We start from the raw sequence: 18394 nt of genomic DNA, 5'->3' as shown, positions 1-18394 counted from the left end.
TTTAAGAGTGGCGCCGACGCAACTGGTGCCGAACTCATGGCGCGCCCTGACGGCCTTCCAGGTTCTCTGCCGCATGCACGAGGTTCCCGCCACCCTGAATGTCTTTTGGGAATGCTACGGCCTGAATGGCCACCCCCAGGACAGAGGGTGGTGGTGCTTTGCGGCGCGGCGAGGGTGCGGCCTCGTCAAGGAGGCTCCTTCCTCCATTCACGGCTGGAAGGAGCGTTTCTTTTTCATTGACGTAGATCCCTCTTGGGGAATCAGGGCCACCTGGGAGACGCCGATGAAGTTCCCGATCGGCCTATCGAGGTTGTCGAGGGAGGAATCCGATGGCGTCGCCGTCTTGAAGGGGTTGGTTGCCGAGGGCCGGCTCCCCCCGGTGTCTCGCCTTATTTCTGAGGACACCTTGGTGAACGTCGGCCTGAGCTCGGTCCCCGCTGACCGTGAGCCCGCCACCACTTCTTTTTTAGCTTTTTTCTCCTCTTTCGTTTCTTCTTTCCATCAGCTTCTCAGTCTCCGACCATCTCGTCCTTTTTGCAGAAATCGACGACGTCATGCGGTCGGACAAGGCGATGGCTGTTGGTAGGACGTCCCTACTGGAAGCGGTCCGGAGGAAGAAACGGACTCCTCCGAGCGGGGTCCCACCGGCGAAGAAGTCCCGCCAGCAGGCGACTCCCACGCCGACAGACGGGTCCGGACCCACCGATCAGGGGGACGCCGCGGGCTCGGACCGACAGTTGGCGCTGTATCAGCCCTCCGGTGATGAGACTATCGTTATTCCGGAGGTGTCATCCGAGCGTGCCCGAGACGGCCGGGTTGGACGCGATCGGTCCCCAACCCGGCCTTCGACTCGGTCGGCTTCGGATGACACGAGAAGGAGGGGCGCGCCGAGGCCCCGGCCAAGCGGGACCCTGTCAATTCCTGGAGCGGCCCCCGCCCCGAGCACGGTCAGCATGACTCTTTCCCAAGCGATGGGTAAGGGTAAGGCTGTAGAACCACCGTCCGGCTCCGGGGCGAAGTCGGGGTCGGCCTTCACTTTCGCCGGCGCCCGAAACCTCATCGAGACGGTGCTGCTGGAGAAGGACCGTAGGCAGGTCCGGCAGATGAGGATCCCTGACGTCGGGGCTGCCAGCTGCGTCTGTCTCATGTCGGTGAGTGTTCTTTTGGTCGCTTTCATCATTTATAGGCTCTGTTGATCCCCGCCTGACGCCCTCGTTTTTCCTATCTCTTAGCTCGCCCAGTACATGATCCGCCTGGAGGAGTGCTACGAGGAACAGGCGAGGCTTCTGGCGAGGGCCGAGAGCCAACTGAAGGCAGTAGAGGAGGGAGGTCAGGCTGCGGCGGGGAGGACGACCAGGGACCTCGAGATGAGGCTCCAGGTGGCCGAAGAGCGGGCACTCGGCTTCGTCACCCTCGAGAAGCAACTGTTGGAGGCTCAGGAGCAACTCAAGGTTGCCTCGGGTCTCGAGGGCGAGATCAAGAAGGCGGAGGAGCGGGCCGAAAAGCAGTCCCGGAAGGCTGCCGACTTCCGGGAGAGGTGGGAGAAGGCCCGGCAGTCAGCCGACAACGCCCGCAACCGAACCCGGTCTCTTGAAGCCAAGCTGGGCGAATTGGAGTCGGTCTTGGAGGAGTCCCGCGCGAGCGACCAGGAGCTTCGTTCGCGCTTGGAGGAGGCCGAGGCTGCTCGCATTGCTGCCGAGGCGAAGCACAAGGAGGCTCGGGCTGATCTGCTGAGGGTCTCCTCCGAGGCGGACGACCGGATTGTGGCGAAGGTCATGGAGGCAAAAGCTCAGATTACGGAGCGAGCAGAGGCGGCGCTGGCCGAGAAGAGCGCGGAAATCGGGCGTCTGGCGGTACAGGCCTATCGTCAGTCCGCCGAGTTCACCCGTGATATGTCGGAGGCGGCACAGGCCTATCGTCAGTCTGACGAGTTCGTCCGTGACATGTCGGACGCGGGGTCCGACTCCTTTATCTTAGGCTTCGAGGAAGGCCTGACAAGGGTGTCGGCTAAGTACCCCGAAATTGACCTGAGTGGGATCTCTCTTCTAGACTCCTCTCCGGCGCCATTGCCTGCTGATTCTCCAACCGCTCCCTACCCCCTGCGGACGTGCCCGGCGTTCCCGACCCGGGGGTTCCTCCAAGCTGACCTTCTGTATTTTTGTTCTTTTCTTTGTGTGTTGGCGTTTTGCCAAGTTGTATGGGTCTCGGCCCTGAAACAATGAAAGTTAATGCAAATAGAGTTTCTTCATTTCACTTTCGTCCTTCTTCTTTTTAACTCTTGGTAGCGTCTCGCTGACTCCCGACTCTTGAAATTCTTCTGGCGCTAGGCCAGGTATCTGAGGGTTAGGCCTCAGGGAATTCTTCCGGCGCTAAGCCAGGCATCCGAGGGTTAGGCCTCAGGAAATTCCTTCCGGCGCTAAGCCAGGCATCCGAGGGTTAGGCCTCAGGAATTCTTCCGGCGCTAAGCCAGACATCCGAGGGTTAGGCCTCAGGAATTCTTCCGGCACTAAGCCAGGCATCCGAGGTTAGGCCTCAGGAAATCCTTCCGGCGCTAAGCCAGGCATCCGAGGGTTAGGCCTCAGGAAATTCTTCCGGCGCTAAGCCAGACATCCGAGGGTTAGGCCTCAGAAAATCCTTCCGGCACTAAGCCAGGCATCCGAGGGTTAGGCCTCAGGAAATCCTTCCGGCGCTAAGCCAGGCATCCGAGGGTTAGGCCTCAGGAAATTCTTCCGGCGCTAAGCCAGGCATCCGAGGGTTAGGCCTCAGGAAATTCTTCCGGCGCTAAGCCAGGCATCCGAGGGTTAGGCCTCAGGAAATTCTTCCGGCGCTAAGCCAGGCATCCGAGGGTTAGGCCTCAGAAATTCTTCCGGCGCTAAGCCAGGCATCCGAGGGTTAGGCCTCAGGAAATTCTTCCGGCGCTAAGCCAGGCATCCGAGGGTTAGGCCTCAGGAAAATTCTTCCGGCGCTAAGCCAGGCATCCGAGGGTTAGGCCTCGGATGATCATCGGGTTAGCCTGGCATCCGAGGGCCGAGCCTCGGGAGATTCCGCTCGTTGGTCGGCCAAGGCTGGCGCAAGCCGAGGCGACCGGTCGGGGCTTCAGGCTAGTCTGCTCCCGGGATGATCATCGGGTTAGCCTGGCATCCGAGGGCCGAGCCTCGGAGATTCCGCTCGTTGGTCGGCCAAGGCTGGCGCAAGCCGAGGCGACCGGTCGGGGCTTCAGGCTAGTCTGCTCCCGGGATGATCATCGGGTTAGCCTGGCATCCGAGGGCCGAGCCTCGGGAGATTCCGCTCGTTGGTCGGCCAAGGCTGGCGCAAGCCGAGGCGACCGGTCGGGCTTCAGGCTAGTCTGCTCCCGGGGATGATCATCGGGTTAGCCTGGCATCCGAGGGCCGAGCCTTGGGAATTCCGCTCGTTGATCGGCCAAGGCTGGCGCAAGCCGAGGCGACCGGTCGGGGCTTCAGGCTAGTCTGCTCCCGGGATGATCATCGGGTTAGCCTGGCATCCGAGGGCCGAGCCTCGGGAAATTCCGCTCGTTGGTCGGCCAAGGCTGGCGCAAGCCGAGGCGACCGGTCGGGGCTTCAGGCTAGTCTGCTCCCGGGATGATCATCGGGTTAGCCTGGCATCCGAGGGCCGAGCCTCGGGAAATTTCCGCTCGTTGGTCGGCCAAGGCTGGCGCAAGCCGAGGCGACCGGTCGGGGCTTCAGGCTAATCTGCTCCCGGGATGATCATCGGGTTAGCCTGGCATCCGAGGGCCGAGCCTCGGGAAATTCCGCTCGTTGGTCGGCCAAGGCTGGCGCAAGCCGAGGCGACCGGTCGGGGCTTCAGGCTAGTCTGCTCCCGAGATGATCATCGGGTTAGCCTGGCATCCGAGGGCCGAGCCTCGGAAAATTCCGCTCGCTGGTCGTGCGCCTGTCGCTTGCCGCCCGACGGGATCTCTCCGTGGCCAGCTGCGACCGTGTTTCTCCTCCTCTCCAAGCGTCGCCTGGGGAACACCAGATGGGCATTAAATGCTAATTGAGGGGTTACCTGGGAAATCGGATCGCCAGTTGCTGCTTGCGAGGAGTGTCAGTTAAGCGGCCGCGATACGCGCGTTCTTCGAGGCGGATGCGGCCTGGGGCGCGAGCGGAGATATGTGGACCTAAGGGGTACAGGCCACCCGGAGTGTCCTGCACAAAGAATGCGATTAAGGAGAATAACGCTTAGGAAATCGCGGGAAGATACGCCTCGAGAGCCGGATCGGCTCCGGATTCAATGCGCCCGCATTTATTGGAGCCACCCACATCGGAACGACCGGGGGGCCGCAGTTTGGCTATAAATATAGGTGCAGGTGCGATGGAGCCTGCCAAGCCGGAGCTGTTCAGGTTGCCATGGATCGTGGGCCTCCTCTCCGGCGCATGGTTGAGAGACCCCTACCGAAGGAACGGGAGGCGCGCCCTTCGCGACTTCCGCCAACTAGCCGTTTCATCTGGGATCAACAAGGAGGTTCTCCCCGGCGGAACTCCGCTCTAGGCGTTTCATCCGGGATCACGTCTCCCCTCCTTGAAGTTCAGCCTCCCGATTGAGCTCCGCGCCAGACGCCTTGATCCGGGACCGCGCCTCCATATGCTCTTCTCCCTTGTATTCCTTCTCTCCCCTAGCACTGGGGAGGACTGGAATATCCCTTGGAGGTGGCGTTCCCCTGGAGGCAGCGGGAGCTTCGTCTGCGGCGGCTCCTCGTCCTTTTCGTGAGGCGTGGATGGCGCCTCCGGGTAGGAGGCAGTGTGGACTTCTCCTTCGTCCACTTCTTCTTCATCCGCGCCGGCTCTTCGTCTCTTTCGTGAGACGCCGATGGCGCCTCCGGTTGGAAGCACCCACTTCCGGCGGGATTGCAACCGCTTCAGATGGAGGTTTCGGGATCCCAGATCTTCAGCTCCTCGGAGTCTCCACCTCTTCTTTACTTTCTTTACTCCCTAATTCCCCTCTGGGAATTCCTTGTAATCACACGAGCACGCCGTTGTAACCAGAAATTATTGAAATGAAAAGTGTTATACATTTTTGAACTGTCTTTCTGGCATTGTCGTTCTACTGGTAATACATCCGCAGGTTAGCGGAATTCCAGCTCCTTAGAATTTCTCGACCATCTAGGGCCTCCAACTGGTAGGAGCCAGGTCGGTTTACCCAGCGAACCCTATACGGGCCTTCCCAATTTGGCGCTAGCTTCTCACCTTCCGCAGGTTGAGATGCTTTAGCTCGCCTTAGCACCAGATCTCCGATTCTGAAAAGCTTCGGTCGGACCTTGGAGTTGTAATATCGGGCCACCCTCCGCTGATACATCGCCATCCGAACCTGCGCCATTTTCCTCGCTTCTTCCAAGAGATCCAGGTTCCCTCGGAGTTGCTCTGAATTGGCCTCGGGTCGGTGCGCGGCCACCCGAGGTGAGGGGAGTCCGAGCTCCACGGGGACAATGGCTTCCGTGCCATAGGTTAGGCTGAAAGGCGTCTCCCCGGTAGGGGTCCGATGCATGGTCCGATACGCCCAAAGGACATTCTCGAGTTCTTCGACCCAAGCTTGCCCCGTCCGACCGATTCGCGCTTTGATTCCTTGGAGGATTGTCCGATTTGTGACCTCGGCCTCGCCGTTGGTTTGGGGATGCGACACAGATGTGAACCGATGCTCGATCCCGAACTCCTCGCAGAAGTCACGAAAATGCTTGTTGTCGAACTGTCGGCCATTATCCGAGATGAGGACCCGAGGTACCCCAAATCGGACAATGATGTTCTTCTTCACGAACTTCCGGACTTGCGCCTCCGTGATAGTGGCCAGCGGCTCTGCCTCCACCCACTTGGTGAAGTAGTCGATTGCAACAATCAAAAATTTCCGCTGAGCTGAAGCGACGGGGAATGGTCCGAGGATATCCATTCCCCACTGGGCGAAGGGCCAGGGTGCAGTGATTGGTGCCAAGGAGACAGAAGGGACTCTCTGGACGTTGGCGTGGCGCTGGCAGGCGTCGCATTTCCGTACATGATCCTTTGAGTCCTCCAACAAGGTAGGCCAATAATAGCCTTGCCTCATGATCTTGTGCGCCAAGGACCTAGCCCCCAAGTGTGATCGGTAAACGCCTTCGTGGACTTCGCCGAGGACGTAGGCCGCTTCCGAGGGGCGGAGGCACTTTAAGAGGGGGGCGGTGAACGAGGTCCGATACAGCCTCCCTTCATGGAGTACGTAGTGGGCGGACTTCATAATAAGTCGCCGGGCTTGATCTTCGTCTTCAGGGAGGATCCCTTCGGCGAGGTAGGCGACAAGCGGGTCCATCCAAGACGGCTCCGGATCAATCGCCATCACCGCTCCAGCCTCGCCGATGCTCGGGGCATCCAGGGTCTACAGGTAGATCGCCCTCGACAAGTTGTGCGCGTCTGCGCTCACTAAGCGGGACAACCTGTCGGCCCTGGCATTTTCACTTCTTGGGACCTGCTGGATGTCGACACTGCCGAGGTCGGGAATGAGTGCTCGCACCTTCCGGACGTAATTCTGCATGGTCGGGTTCCGGGCTTCGAACTCCCCACGGACCTGCCCGACCACCAGCTGGGAGTCGGTGAAGACCTTCAGGCGCCGGATGCCGAGCTCCTTGGTGAGTTTGAGTCCCGTGACTAGGGCCTCGTACTCCGCCTCGTTGTTGGTCACTGAAAATCCGAACCTCAAGGCATACTCGGCTATCACTCCATCAGGGCTGGTGAGGACCAGCCCGGCCCCTCCACCTTCGGGGTTCGACGACCCATCGATGTGAAGCATCCAAATCGGGAGGTCGAGGCTGGGTGTTTCCGGCGACCTAGGTTCCGCCTCCTGCACCGTGCACTCAGCGAGGAAATCCGCGAGCGCCTGGGCCTTGATGGCGGGTCGGGGCTGGTAGCGGATGTCGAACTCACCAAGTTCTACTGCCCACTTCACCAGCCGTCCTGCATTCTCAGGATTGCTGGGGATCTGCCGCAGCGGTTGATCGGTCAAGAGGGTGACAGAATGGGCCTGGAAATAGGGGCGAAGCCTCCTGGTCGCGGTCAGCAGCGCGAAGGCGATCTTTTCAGCCTTCGTATACCGCGTCTCGGCATCCCGTAAGACCCGGCTGATGTAGTACACAGGCTTCTGGAACTTTGCCTCTTCCCGAACCAGTACCGCACTGACTGCGGTTGGGGAGACCGCCAGATAAAGGTAGAGCATCTCCCCTTCTTGCGGCTTGGACAGCAGGGGAGGAGACGCCAAGTATTCCTTGAGCTGGTCGAATGCTGCTTGACATTCGGCCGTCCAGAGGAAGTCTTTCGGGCGTTTCAACACCTTGAAGAAAGGTTGGCAGCGTTCGGCCGACTTTGCCACAAATCGTCCAAGCGCGGCGACCCTCCCAGCGAGCTCCTGAACCTCCTTCACTTTGGTCGGAGGGGACATATCTTGGATGGCCTTGATTTTGTCAGGGTTGGCTTCGATCCCCCGCTGGTTGACAATGAAACCGAGGAACCTCCCGGCCGAAGCGCCAAAGGCGCACTTCGCTGGGTTCAGCTTCATGCGAAACTTCCGCAGGGTGGCGAAAGTCTCCTCCAGATCCGCGATGTGCTGGTCTGCATGGCGGCTCTTCACCAGCATATCGTCCACGTACACCTCCATGTTCCGGCCGATTTGCTCTTTGAAGATTTTGTTGACGAGGCGCTGGTAAGTGGCACCAGCATTCTTCAGACCGAAGGGCATTACCTTGTAACAGTACAGCCCCCGGTCTGTTATAAAGGCAGTTTTCTCCTCGTCCTGTGGAGCCATCATTATCTGGTTGTAGCCGGAGAAGGCGTCCATGAAAGACAGCAGCTGATATCCGGAAGTCGCGTCGACCAGTTGGTCTATCCGCGGGAGCGGAAAGCTATCCTTGGGGCATGCCTTGTTCAGGTCGGTGTAGTCGACGCACATCCTCCACTTTCCGCTCGCCTTCCGGACAAGTACGATATTTGCCAGCCATTCGGGGTAGCTGACCTCCCTTATGAATTCTGCCTCCAAGAGCTTGTCTACCTCCTGGTCGACCACTCGGATCCGATCCGGGGCACAGTGTCTCTTCTTCTGCTTTACTGGTCGGTGGGTTGGGTCGACGTTGAGGGCGTGAGAAATGACCTCCGGGTCAATCCCAGGTACATCGGCCGCCGACCAGGCGAATACATCGGCGTTGGCTCGGAGGAATTCCACCAACCGAGCCCGAGCTCCCGGGTCGAGATTGGTGCCGACCCGGACCGTCCGGTCCGGGCGACCTTCCTCGAGGGGAACTTCGATCACACCTTCGGCCGGCTCCCCGTGCCGCAAAGCCACCTCGTCTCTGGCGTCGAGGGACTCGACGCTTAAGGCTTCTACGGGCTCCTTCCCTTTGAGAGTTGCTAGGAAACATTGCCTTGCGGTCGGTTGGTCACCTCGGACCTCTCCAATCCCAGCCGCCGTGGGGAACCGCATGAGCAAGTGGTACGTAGAGACCACCGCGCGAAGGGCGTTCAGTCCGGGTCGTCCGAGGATAGCGTTGTAGGCCGAGGGAACACGGACGACCAAGAACCCGAGCCGCACCGTGGCTTCTGCGGGTGCAACGCCCACAGTCACAGGCAGCTCAACGACACCTTCGGCCGAGATAGCGTCACCAGTGAATCCTATGAGGGGGGTGGATGTTTTGTGCAACAATTGTCTGGACAAGCTCATCTTTTGGAAGGCCTCGTAAAACAAAATATCAGCTGAGCTTCTACTATCCACAAGAACACGCCTTACATCATAGTTTGCCATAGTGAGGGAGATCACCATGGCGTCATCGTGGGGGGTCTGAACCCCCTTTACATCTTCATCATAAAAAGTGATTACATTACCGACCTTCTGCCTCTTTGCGACGGCTGCCCCTGATGCTTCAGTCGAGCCCCCCGCGTTCCTCTCGGGCCGGGGGCAGCCCCCAGTGATAGTATGGATCACGCCCGCGACGGGTCGATTCTGCTCCCGAGGCTCCGGAGGGGCCGGGTCGGCCGGACGCGAGTCTGCGGGGGGACGTCGGTCGTTCACATATCGACCGAGACGCCCTCGGCGGATGAGAGCCTCGATCTCGTCCCGAAGCTGGAAGCAGTCTTCGGTGTCGTGGCCGTGGTCCCGGTGGTACTCACAGTACGCCCGAGAGGGCCTCCTCCCAGGGATCTTCTTCATCTGTCTCGGGACCGGGAGGTCCTCCCGCCCCTTGATTTCCATGAGGATCTGGGCCCGGGGAGTCAGGAGAGGAGTGTACCGGTTGAAACGTCGGGGCGGAGAACGAGGGCGTAGGGCGCCGTGGTTCCTCGCCGGCGACAGGCTTCTGCGCCGACGTTGAGGCGTCGGGCTCCTCCCCTGGCGTGCCTCTTTTCGCCTTTTCTTCCCGAGCTTTGGAGGGATCTCGGCGGCCTCCTTGCTCTGGTGGGCGGCCGCCTCCTCGGCGTCCGCATACTGGTTCGCCCGGGACAACAGCTCCGGGAAGCTCCGCGGCAGGCGTTTGTCCAGGGAGAAGGTGAGTCTGCCCTTTCGGAAGCCACGCTTCAGGGCTGAAAGAGCCACCTCCTGGCTCAGGTTCCGGACTTCCAGCGTAGCCTTGTTGAAGCGGGTAAGATAATCCCGCAAGCTTTCTTCCTCGTTTTGCCGGACATCAAAGAGGGAGTCGGAGACCAGTCGCCGCCGGCTACTGATGGCGAAATGGGTGATGAAGAGGCGAGTAAACTGGTCGAAGGACTGGATCGAGCTAGCCTCCAAGCCGGCGAACCACGCCCTTGCCGGGCCACGGAGGGTCGCCGGGAAAGCCTTGCAGAGGAGAGGATCTGATGCTCCGTGGAGGAGCATAAGGGTCCTGAAACTCTCGACGTGATCCCGCGGGTCTGCCGCCCCGTCATAGGGCTCGATCGCCGGCATTTTAAACCCCGGCGGATTCGGGGTCTGCAGGATCCTCGAGGCAAGCGCCGGCTGGGAGGAGATCTCCAAGTCGGCGAAGGGATCTTTGGAGTGGCCCTTCAGGACCTGGAGTTGTCGGTGGAGATCGTCCACCCGCCGGTCCAGGGAGCGCGACCGATGGGTGGGAGACAAGGAGCACCGAGAGGGGGACCGACTGGAGCGCGGGTTCCTTAAGGACTGGGGGGTCTGGGAATGCGCCCGGGCCCGCCTCTCGTACCCCGTGCAGCTCCGATGGGAAGGTCCCGGCAGAATGGACCGTGCTCGAGAATCTTCCTCGCGCCGGCGCTCCTCCCCATGGGAGAGGAAGGAGCGCGGGTTGAGAAGGACAGGTGAGCGCTCGGGGAGCAGCGGCTCCTGGGCCCGCTGCGGCGCCCGAGACATCACACCCTGCAGGTTCTGCACTGCCTCCGCGAGGGTGCGAACCTGCTGGGCTAACTGGTCGAACTGAGCGGCTTCGACCATCTGAATGGGGGGTGGAACGGGGGAGTGTTGCTGAGAATGTGTTGGAGACGCAGCGGCCTCCCGGCCGGAGGCGCGAGAAGCCCCGCGACCGGAGGCATTGGAAGCTCCACGACCACCTCGCCGTGCCATTACGATCGCTCTGAGATTCGTCCCTTCCTTTAGCGCCAACTGTTGCCGGTGGTCCAAACCGAGAACGATTGGCACAGCGGTGTGAACGGGATTCCGTCTGAGTTGCCTTGGTTGGTGTTGATTGTGCTCCACCTTCCACCAGAAAATCTGCAAGCAAGCCTCGCACCACCACTGGGGTAGTGGGGGCCCTCCGACGATCAAGTCAGAGGAGATTGGAGGAGAAGGAGAGATAATAGTAGCAAGTAGGTCCTTCTGGGGGGGTCCTTCTGGGGGGTTGGTCATCGTGTGGCACGATGGAGTTGCCACTGACATGGCCGTTACTGGGCGTCGTGGGGTAGCGCTGGGTACGGCCATGACAGGGCGTAGTGGAGCTCCGCTTTGTACGGCTGTTACAGGAGATCGTGGAGCAGCGCCGGATACGACCGTTGTAGGGAGTAGTGGAGCAGAGGGTCGCGGCGTGCTTCAGGGGAACAGCCTGTCGTTGTCGAGAGATTGCCGACTCGGGGTCGGATTGCTGGATCAAGGGGCAGCCGACTCGGGGTCGGGCTGCGAAGCCGAAGATATCCGACTCGGGGTCGGACTGCTGGATCAAGGGGCAGCCGACTCGGGGTCGGGCTGCGAAGCCGAAGATATCCGACTCGGGGTCGGACTGCTGGATCAAGGGGCAGCCGACTCGGGGTCGGGCTGCGAGGCCGAAGATATCCGACTCGGGGTCGGGTTACTGGATCAAGGGACAGCTGTAGTCTTCTAGGGCGCGCATGCCGGTCACGTGGGGCATGGTGGCTGAGTTCCCCCGTAACAAATGTCATGTCATAAAACATTAAAAAAAAAAATCTCTTGATTGTTGCATATAGTATAAGGCATCAGCATAAAATATTTTAAGGGCAGAGCCCATTAAAAAAGATAAGGTCGGGATTTCATCATCGTCCTTAGCCCAAAAATCACCCCAATGCATAAATATCCTAAGCTTAACTAAAATCAACTAGACGTTGGCCCATAAGGACATTCGAGCTCAATAGGACGAAGACCACCGAAAGTTGCACCAATTTTGCTCTGTGGCTTAGTTGATGTCTAGGCAAGCTTTGTCCCTATAAGGGAGACAGTTCATCTATTCGAGGCAAGTGGGTTTTAAGTGGGACCTTTGCGAACGCATCGTGACCCCTCCACTTACCTGGGAGCTTACATGGTCAATTCGGTTCATTAGACCGGATTGGAGGCTTAGGTGCCCTCTTCAAACCAGTTAGGAGCTGTCTAGAAATTTAAGAAAAATATTAGAAATTGAGGTGTAATGTTTTGTTGCATGTTTGATTGTGAATAGATTTTGGTTTTAGGGTGTCGTTTTAGGTTATCTTTAGTTGGTACTTATAATTAAAAAAAAAGAAAGAAAAAAGAGAGAGAAATATTTTGCATGCTAAAGTGGAATAGGGACGACACTGGTCGATTAAGTCGTACAACTTTAGATCATCCCTTAGGACAGACCCCTGAAATTCTTTCTCAATATCTCACACCTTGTGAGATGGCTGATTTAAATGAAGATGCGGGGAGTCACCACAATCGAGAACGAGAACCTCATGTTATGACTCTAAGACAATTCCTACAACCAGCTAGGACTAGTCAGCCTTCATGCATAATTTTTTCTGATAATGTAGGACATTTTGACATCAAACCAGGGGTAATCCAATTGCTGCCCAAGTTTCATGGGTTAGAGTCTGAAAGTCCGTATCTTCATTTAAAGGATTTTGAAGAATTGAGCATTACATTTAGAGTGCCAAACGTCACCGAGGATGTCCTCAAGTTGACATTGTTCCCTTTCTCTCTAAAGGATAAGGCCAAAACATGGCTAAACTCCTTGCGACCTAGATCAATAAGAACTTGGCAAGATATGCAGAGAGAATTTTTAAAGAAGTTCTTTTCCACACAAAGGACCAACTTTTTAAAAAGACATATTAGTAATTTCCAACAAAAAGATAATGAAACATTTTATGAATGTTGGGAAAGATTTAAAGACCTTCTTCTTCATGCCCTCATCACGGGTTCGAAACTTGGAGAACCATTAGCTTCTTTTATGAAGGTTTATCTCCACAGTTAAAACAGTTTGTAGAGACCATGTGCAATGGTAGATTTTTAGAAAAACAACCTGATGAGGCATGGGAGTATTTGGATTCCCTTGCTGAGACTGCCCAACTTTGGAATAACGGGGATAGAAACAACAAGTCTTTGCCTAAGCCTACTAGCTCTGTACAGGGAGGCCTTTACAACCTCAGAACTGAGGATGATCTTCATGCTAAAATGGCAGCCCTCACTAGGAAGGTAGAAGAAATTGAGCTTAGGAAGGTTGAGCCTGTCAAGACTATAGAGCTTAGAAACGAGTGTTGTGGTATCTGCGATATGTCGGGTCATACCACTACAGATTGCCCCACCATACCGGCATTCAAGGAAGTCTTGCACGATCAAGCAAATGCTATGAACTCCTACCAAAAGCCTGATAACGATCCATACTCGAATACCTATAACCCTGGTTGGAAGAATCATCCAAACTTTAGGTGGAGAAACGATCATCCTCAACAGTCACACCATTCAGCTCCTCCACCTGCACATCCTACTTATGCACCATCACCTTCTCAAAAGCCAAATATCGAGGATACCTTGCAATCCATACAAACTTTTCTACAAGGTCAAGCTAATATCAATGCTCAAAATACTCGAAATTTTGAAGACATAAGGAACCAATTGTCAATGTTGACTACCGTCCTAAGTACCCAAGAGAAGGGTAAGCTTCTAGCTCAACCCCAACCTAACCCACAAGTGCACGGTAGTAATAATACGGCTCCTTCTAGTTCGCATACAGAGCATGCAAAGAGCATCATGACTTTGCATAATAGGAAAGTCATTGATCAAACCGTCCCATTGAGACCGCGAGTCACTTCTAATTCTGATGCTCCCAAAGTCGATGAAAGGAACAAAGAAGAAGTTGAGGTCCCAACTTCTACCGAGAAAGTTGAATGTCCTTTTCCTCCACCTTTTCCGCAACGGTTAAAGCCGTTGCAAAAGCTCGAACCTAATTCTAAAATTCTTGAGCTTTTTAAACAAGTAAAGATCAACATACCTCTTCTTGATGCAATCAAACAAGTACCCTCATATGCCAAATTTTTGAAGGACTTGTGTACTGTTAAGCGCCGATTAAATGTTAAGAAGAAGGCATTTTTAACTGAAAATGTGAGTGCTATTTTGCAGCACAACATTCTCCCTAAATATAAAGATCCAGGTTGCCCAACCATCTCATGCATCATAGGCAACTTTCTAATGCATTGGTTAATTGTAGGAATGGCGTCATGAAGCTTTCTTTTGGTAACATGACCTTAGAATTGAACATTTTTAATGTGTGCAAACAACCCAATGATCCCGAAGAGAGTAAGGAGGTTGATTGGGTTGAAACCATCGCAGAAGATTATTTGTTAGCTAAAGCAATTAACGACCCATTCAATGATAGCTTAATTGATTGGTGTCCTAATGGAACCAATGATGATGATTTGTCAGTCACACCTATTGTGGATAATCTGGATATCAAGATGGTCAATAGGTGGAGACCAAAAGAAGGAGAATTTGAGAGATTGTCGCCTCGAGAGGTGAAAATAGTACCATCCCATGAGCAAGCACCCAAGCTCAAATTGAAACCCTTACCAAAGAAACTTAAGTATGCTTTTCTTGGACCCGAAGATACTTTTCCTGTAATCATCTCGTCTGGACTTGATCATACCCAAGAAAGAAAATTAATTGATGTTTTAAAGAATCATAAAGGAGCCTTAGGGTGGTCTATTGCCGATTTGAAGGGAATTAGCCCCTTAATTTGCACGCACCGGATATATTTGGAGGACAATGCCAAAACCACAAGGCAAATGCAACGAAGGTTAAATCCTACAATGAGAGATGTGGTTAAGGCAGAAGTCCTCAAGTTGCTTGACGTGGATATTTTTTACCCAATTTCCGACAGCAAGTGGGTAAGCCCTACTCAAGTCGTTCCTAAGAAATCGGGTTTGACGGTAGTAGAAAATGAACAAGGTGAACTAGTTCCAACTCGTGTCCCGACGAGTTGGCGCATGTGTGTTGACTACCGAAAGCTGAATTTGGTCACACGAAAGGATCACTTTCCTCTACCCTTCCTAGACCAAGTATTGGAGAGGGTTGCAGGGCATGATTTCTATTGTTTTCTCTATAGCTATTCGGGATATTATCAAATTGAAATTTCACCGGAAGATCAAGAGAAGACTACCTTCACTTGTCCTTTTGGCACATTTGCTTTGCGACGAATGCCATTCGGGTTGTGTAATGCACCTGCAACATTCCAAAGATGCATGCTCAGCATCTTTGAAGACATGAACGAGAAATTTTTGGAAGTGTTCATGGACGACTTCTCCATTTTTGGCGACACATTTGATGATTGCCTGTCACATTTACAAGCTGTCTTAGCTCGATGTATGGAAAAGAATTTGATACTGAATTGGGAGAAATGCCACTTCATGGTGCCAAAGGAAATTGTCTTAGGACATATTGTTTCATCGAAGGGCATGGAAGTAGATAGAGCTAAGACTGATTTAATTGCTAAGCTACCTGCACCCAAGACGGTTAGAGATGTTAGATCATTTTTGGGTCACGCCGGATTTTATAGGAGGTTCATCAAGGACTTTAGTGTCATATCTCGACCATTATGTAATCTCCTATCCCTTGATACACCGTTCAATTGGACTGAAACCTGTCAGGAGGCATTCGAAAAGTTGAAGTCTATGCTTAGCACTGCACCCATCGTGCGACCACCCGATTGGTCATTACCTTTTAAGATTATGTGCGACGCTAGCGACTATGCAATAGGAGCTGTCCTAGGACAACGCAAGGATAATAAGCCATATGTCATTTACTATGCAAGCAAAACCTTAAACGATGCTCAAATGAATTACACTACCACCGAGAAGGAATTGCTTGCAGTAGTATTTACCTTAGATAAATTTTGCTCTTATATCCTTGGTGCTCCTATTGTTATCTTCACGGACCATGCGACACTAAAATATTTGTTGGATAAGAAAGAGGCCAAACCACGCTTAATACGATGGATACTTCTACTCTAAGAATTTGACATCACTATCAAAGATAAAAAAGGAGTAGAGAATGTGGTTGCTGACCATTTATCACGATTAGTTTTTCATGATTCAGTGCCACAGTTTTCCATCAAGGACTCATTCCCTGAAGAGCAGTTGTTTGCACTTTCTAGTATACCATGGTATGCAGATATTGTAAATTTTCTTGTTACAAGCCGGATGCCGGAGCATTGGGGGTCGACAGATAGAAAAATTTTCTTGCGCGAAGTAAAGAATTATTACTATGACGAACCCTATTTGTTTAAATATTGCAATGATCAAATCTTTAGACGATGCATACCGGATCATGATATACAAAGCGTACTTTCTTTCTGCCACACTGATGCTTGCGGTGGACACTTTGCCTCTAAGAAAACTGTTGCAAAAGTTTTGCAATGTGGTTTCTATTAGCCCACTATGTTCAAAGATGCCCACGAGTTCTGCAGGACATGTGATCCATGTCAACGTATTGGAAGTCTAACTCGTAGGCAAATGATGCCTCTTCAACCCATTACTATTATCGAAATTTTCAATTGTTGGGGCATCGATTTTATGGGCCCATCCCACCATCTTTTGGATATGAGTACATTTTAGTCGGTGTCGAATATGTGTCCAAATGGGTAGAAGCTGTTGCTTGTAAGACCAATGATCACAAACCTGTCCTGAAGTTTTTAAAAGAAAATATTTTTTCACGATTTGGGATGCCTAAGGTCATAATTAGTGACGGTGGAAAACACTTTTGTAATAAGTCTTTCGAGACCTTATTGAAAAAGTATGGTGTCACCCATAGAGTTGCTACCCCATATCATCCGCAAACTAGTGGCCAGGTAGAATTAGCCAATAGGGAGATCAAGCGTATTTTAGAGAAAACGGTGAACCCATCACGAAAAGATTGGTCCTTGAAACTATCAGATGCATTATGGGCCTATCGTACTGCATACAAAACCATTCTTGGCATGTCTCCCTACCGGCTAGTTTATGGAAAAGCGTGTCATTTGCCTGTAGAAATAGAACATAAATCGTATTGGGCAATTAGAAAATTGAATTTTGATTTACAAGATGCCGGTCTAGCTAGAAAATTGCAATTGAACGAGCTTAATGAGATTCGCAGAGATGCTTATGACAATGCTAAAATTTGCAAAGAACGAATGAAGATCTTACATGATAAATCAATTTTAAAAAAATCTTTTGAACCTTTGCAAAAAGTTCTTTTATATGATTCCCGCTTACATCTGTTTCCTGGTAAGTTGCGATTGAGATGGACAGGTCCTTACATTATAAAAACTGTTTTTCCACATGGGACGGTTGAGATTGAGAATCCACGGGATGGTAGAATTTTTAAGGTAAATGGACACAGACTTAAACCTTTTCTTGAGAATTTTACAGATGAAGAGGACTCCTTTTTCTTGGGGAAGCCTTCTTATGACTGAGCATGAAGGCAAAGGTATGTGTATATTAGTAAGGATTATTTTTCTAGTTTTGTAGGTTTTATTTTCTGGATATCAACAGCTCAAGGTATTCCTCTTCTCTCCAATATTATTTTCTCTACTGTCTTTTATTATATTTTTCTTGTATCTATTACATTGAGGATAATGCAATGTTTAAGTTGGGGGGAGGGAAGTAATTTGCTTAAAAAAAAAAAAATTGTTTTTGCATTCTTTTCTAAGCAAATGCACATGTATTTTCATATTGAGTTTGTGCAACCATTAAGGCAAGGAACACATGCACATTATGACTGATCAGAGATCTATTATTAGATCCCCGCACATATACTTAATGATTATAGGAAGGCCTCAGGAGTTCACATTTGTTTAATGCATTTTTGTTAAGCCATATCTGTAAAAGAAGTACGAGCATCCTTATCCGTACTAAAAGGTTCTTGATTTGGTTTTCACATAAAGATAGAGGCTGAATATCCCGTCTAGATCATCTAAGTGCCTTATGTTCTAACCTTGGTTGACCTATAGTCACGTTGCAGTCACATTATATGGTTCAGTTTATCTTCTCTTTTGATTTTAAAAAAAAATGAGGAGATGACAAGTCTAACCTCGTGGCATAGTCTGGTTCGAGTAATTAAGCCCGAGGGGTGTTTCACCTAATGCCTTGAGCCAACTGGATCAGGAGTCATTGGCCGAAAACTCGCTACATGGACCTTGCTAGAGACTAAGGGGGTTGGACTATTGTAATCACCATATGTATAAAAAAATATTAAAAAAAAAACATGAATAGGGTTGGTCGGGCTGAACCCAGTGACATGTGGTAATGGCTAGTTTGACTCCATTGTATTGGACCTTTGTGTACTTTGGATATTTAGTTGGGATTGATAGCTCCTTCTTTTTATGCAAACCATTCTTGACAATTTTAGACAACATGAGATATTCCGAAAATTTGATGGATCAGGCTCTAATAAACTGTAGTAAACACTTGTGAACTTGAGTAGTACACCTAAAATTCAAGCGGTGCCATGTTGTGGTGGAGGTAGTAGTACTCCGAGAAAGTCATACTATTTTATGCACACTACACTTTCATATTTTCCTTGCTTTGATAGTTTCCATGCTTGAAAATATATATTAATTAATTACATGTGCATTAGCTTAAAATTTATTTCATTTTTTTTTTTTTAGGATCTCATGTCATATCATTCATGATGTTTGTGGGTAACATCCCTGAAAATCCTCACGAGACAACACTCGTCCACTAGGGTAACCTAGGGGGTTTAACGGCTTGTTGCACGT

This window comes from Phoenix dactylifera, chromosome 14, assembly GCF_009389715.1.
Source record: "Phoenix dactylifera cultivar Barhee BC4 chromosome 14, palm_55x_up_171113_PBpolish2nd_filt_p, whole genome shotgun sequence".
Taxonomy (NCBI): domain Eukaryota; kingdom Viridiplantae; phylum Streptophyta; class Magnoliopsida; order Arecales; family Arecaceae; genus Phoenix; species Phoenix dactylifera.
Note: the sequence above shows the minus strand (reverse complement) of the source record.